The sequence below is a fragment of the Myotis brandtii genome, unplaced genomic scaffold (assembly GCF_000412655.1).
Source record: "Myotis brandtii unplaced genomic scaffold, ASM41265v1 scaffold2495, whole genome shotgun sequence".
NCBI classification, from domain to species: domain Eukaryota; kingdom Metazoa; phylum Chordata; class Mammalia; order Chiroptera; family Vespertilionidae; genus Myotis; species Myotis brandtii.
Window position 1 is genome coordinate 210,110 of NW_005359456.1, and position 3,921 is coordinate 214,030.

Sequence of the window (3,921 nt, forward strand, 5' to 3'; positions counted from 1 at the left end):
CATCCGGGTACAGAACCAGGACCCGCTGAGTAGCCCAGGCCCATTCTTCCCTCGCTTCCTTCCGGGGTGACTGGGCTGCGAGGGGTGTTCCCAGGGAGGGATGTTAGAGGCTCCATCTCAGACACATCCGGTACAGAACCAGGACCCGCTGAGTAGCCCAGGCCCATCCCCAGGTTTGCTTCGAAAGGCAGTTACAGCTGCCCTTTCCTAAATGAGTTGGGGTGACAGGCGGGAGAGATGTCCCCAGGAGGGGTTTGCTGCGAAAGGCAGCTACAGCTGCCCTTTCCTAAATGAGTTGGGGCAGGGGTCCTCAAACTTTTTAAACAGGCGGCCAGTTCACTGTCCCTCAGACCGTTGGAGGGCCGGACTATAGTTTAAAAAAAAACTATGAACAAATTCCTATGCACACTGCATATATCTTATTTTGAGGTAAAAAAACAAAATGGGAACAAATACAATATTTGTATTTGCATGTGGCCCGCGGGCCGTAGTTTGAGGACCCCTGAGTTGGGGTGACAGGCGGGAGAGATGTCCCCAGGAGCTCCCGGTCCCCAGCCCTTCACAGGAGCGGTGGGCCCCAGATCAGCCCTCCCCTAAGAAACTGCCACTCGCCACGCCGGTGTGGCTCAGTGGTTGAGCGTCAATCTATGAACCAGGAGGTCAGGGTTCGATTCCCAGTCAGGGCACATGCCTGGGTTGCGGGCATGATCCCCAGTGTGGGGCCTGCAGGAGGCAGCCAATCAATGATTCTCTCTCATCATTGATGTTCCTCTCTCTCTCCCTCTCCCTTCCTCTCTGAAATCAATAAAAATATATATTTTTAAAAAGAAGAAAGACACTGCCGCTCACCCGGTGAAGTTTGGCTCATGCCAAGATATAAATCAAAAGCAGCAGCTTCTCCTGAGAAAGCCATCCAGGGGCTCAAAAGGGAACTCAGGCAGAAAAGCGTAAGGAAAGCAAGTGCCACCTTAGGAGAGGGAGCTCAGAGTGCCTCCGGACCCTGGGACCCCCTCCCCCGGGGCCGCAGGGCCACAGCCCCGCTGGACACCAGCAGCCCTTCCATTCTGGGACTCTGTGCTCGCCCCCAGGCCAGTGCTGGGCCTTGCTCGCAGCCTTCCTCAGTTTCCCCAGCTGTTTTCGATGCTTGTCTGCACCAGGGATGCACGAAGGTGAATACTGGGCCTCTGAGGCTGGGACCTAGCCCGCCCACAAAAGACAATGGCCATGGAAGCCCCACCCCCGCTAAGGCTCGGCTACAAGGTCACAGACACATCTGGGGCCACTGGTGTCCCCTGCAGCCCCCCAACTGCAGGGAAGCGCCAGAATTGGGTGGTCTGGTGACCAGAGGGTCCTCTTCCCTCCAGTCTATGAACCTCAATCAAGTGGAGCGCTCAAGGAATGAAGACTTGTAAACGTTCGTTTTCCTGGCGCAGGAGACCATGGCACATTCTGGACATATGCGGAGAAAACCCGGTCTCCCCTCTGCTTTCATCAGTCGGTGCAGTGAATACTATTTGCTCTCGCGCTTTTTTTACTTAATATGTTTTCGTTGATTTCAGAGAGGAAGGGAGAGGGAGAGAGATAGAAGCATCAATGGTGAGAGAGAATCATTGATCGGCTACCTCCTGCACGCCCTCTACTAGGGGTTGAGCCTGAAACCGGGCACATGCCCTGGCCAGGAATTGAACTGTGACCTCCTGGTTCATAGTTCAACGCTCAACCACTGAGCCACACCAGCCGGGCTGCTCTTACGCTCTTTGCAGGAGGAGGCCTGTGTCCAGTCTCCTGGTCACCATTTCTGGATGAATCCTCAGAACTCAGAGATGGGGCCGCTCTCCGACATCACTTAGAACATGGTTGAATTTTTTAAATCTCTTTCACTTGTCTCATTCTCTTCTTTCTCCACAAAATTGTCTGTCAAAAAATGTCCAGTCACCTGAGGGTTCTGGTCAGCTGTTATGCTGCCAATATAGATGTTATTATAAAAAGCACAAACAGCGGTCCCAGGTGGTACTGCCCAACAGGGCTTTCCGGGCGGATGGACACATTCCATGTCTATGTGGACCACTATGGCAGCCTCTCACCACCACTGCAACAGAGGGACCCGGTTTCAGAGTGCAGCTCACTCTCATGACTTGACATTGACACAGCCACACATGGTTGAGTGGCTGGGTCCTGGGGGCACAGGAAGCCCACGGGGGGGGGCAGCGATGGGAGCACCTGGAGTGGCATGGCTCTCTGGGGTCAGGCCCTCATTCCAGCCTGGCTTGTAGACTAGAGCAAGGGAATGCAACCTCGCTGAGCCTCGATTTGCTCATCTGTAAATGGGGACATACAGCTTTCATTTACTGTGTGGTTGTAGTGATTTAGAGAGACCTCATGGGGTTCCCTAGCTCGGTGTCTGGAGCAGTGTGTGTGTGGTGGAGCGGGGGCTGGGGGGGGGCACAGCGACTAGATGAGGAGACCTTTGGCGTCTCCCCCGAACTGGTGTCCACAGGCCATCACCCTTTCAGGTTTTTTTCTGACTCAGTGTTTGAGTGGGTTGAATTGTGTCCTCAAAAAGGATACTCAGGAGAAAGCCACCTGGAGAGGCAGAGGCTGAAGTGATGCAGCCACACGGCAAGGACGCCGGGAGCCACCAGGAGCTGGAAGAGGCAGGAAGGACCCTCCCCCAGAGCCTTCGGAGGGGCTGGCCTGCCCACGTCTGGGCCTGGGACTGCTGGCCCCCAGACTGCGGGAGGACACAGTCTGCTGTTTTCAGCCACTGGGTGCGGGGCTTGGTCGTGGCGGCCCCAGGAAACGCATGCAGGTGCACTGGTTTGCCTCGTAAAAACCAGACTTCGTCACTCAGTGTCCTGCTTCTTTGGAAAAACTGTTTAGTGGGGAGTGGACACCTGCTATGGCTTTAGGCTCCTATAAAAAGAACCAACAGCTCGACCGGCATGGCTCAGTGGTTGAACGTAAAACCTATGAGCCAGGAGGTCACAGTGCGATTCCGGTCAGGGCACGTGCCTGTGTTGCGGGCTCGATCCCCAGTGTGGGACGTACAGGAGGCAGCCAATCCATGATTCTCTCTCATCATTGATGTTTCTATCTCTCCCTCCCTCTCCCTCCCTCTCCCTTCCTCTCTGAAATCAAAAAGGCCTCTATTATATAAAAAAAACACAAAGAAATCATACTACTTAGTAGGCAGACCCCTCAGTCTTACTTAATACTAGTGGCCAGGTGCATGAAATTCATGCATGGGGGAGGGGGCATTCCTCAGCCTGGCCTGTGCCCTCTCAGGTTGGGTCCCTATACCTGGCCAGTGATCAGGGCCTATCAGGGCTTTGCTTCCCCCAGCTGCCAGCATCTGGCCCCGCCCCCGCCGCTGCTACTACTTGCCATCTGTGTGGTGCTGCTCCCCCTCCCCCGCCACCGGTCTCCTCCCTCTACAGGCGACAGGCGTGGGGTGCAATCGCTTGGCTGGCCTGGGCCTCCCTCTGTGGCTGCCGCTCAGATGGCCTGGACCTCCCTCTGTGGGGCGATCAATTGTGTGGCCCCCAGATCAATCACCCCGCAGAGGGAGGCCCCTCCCACCCTCCACAGCACCGCCAGCCGGGTGGCCTGGGCCTCCCTCTTTGGGGCGATCATGGGGCGATGGCGGGCCCCCCCCCACCAATCACATTGCACCCTCCCTGGCTGGCCTGGTGCCAGTGCGTGTCATAGTGTGGTCGTCTGGAAGGTCATCCGGACGGTCATTCTGCTGTTCGGTCATTCGGTCAATTTGCATATTATGCTTTTATTATTATAGATGTTCATAAAGAACCACAGGGTCGCCATAGCAGCTCTGGTTTTGTAATGTTTTGTTACCTGTGGTTCAATATAATGGCCTCCTTGTAATCCTAGTGATTTATTTCACACGTTTTCAGCCCTTATTCT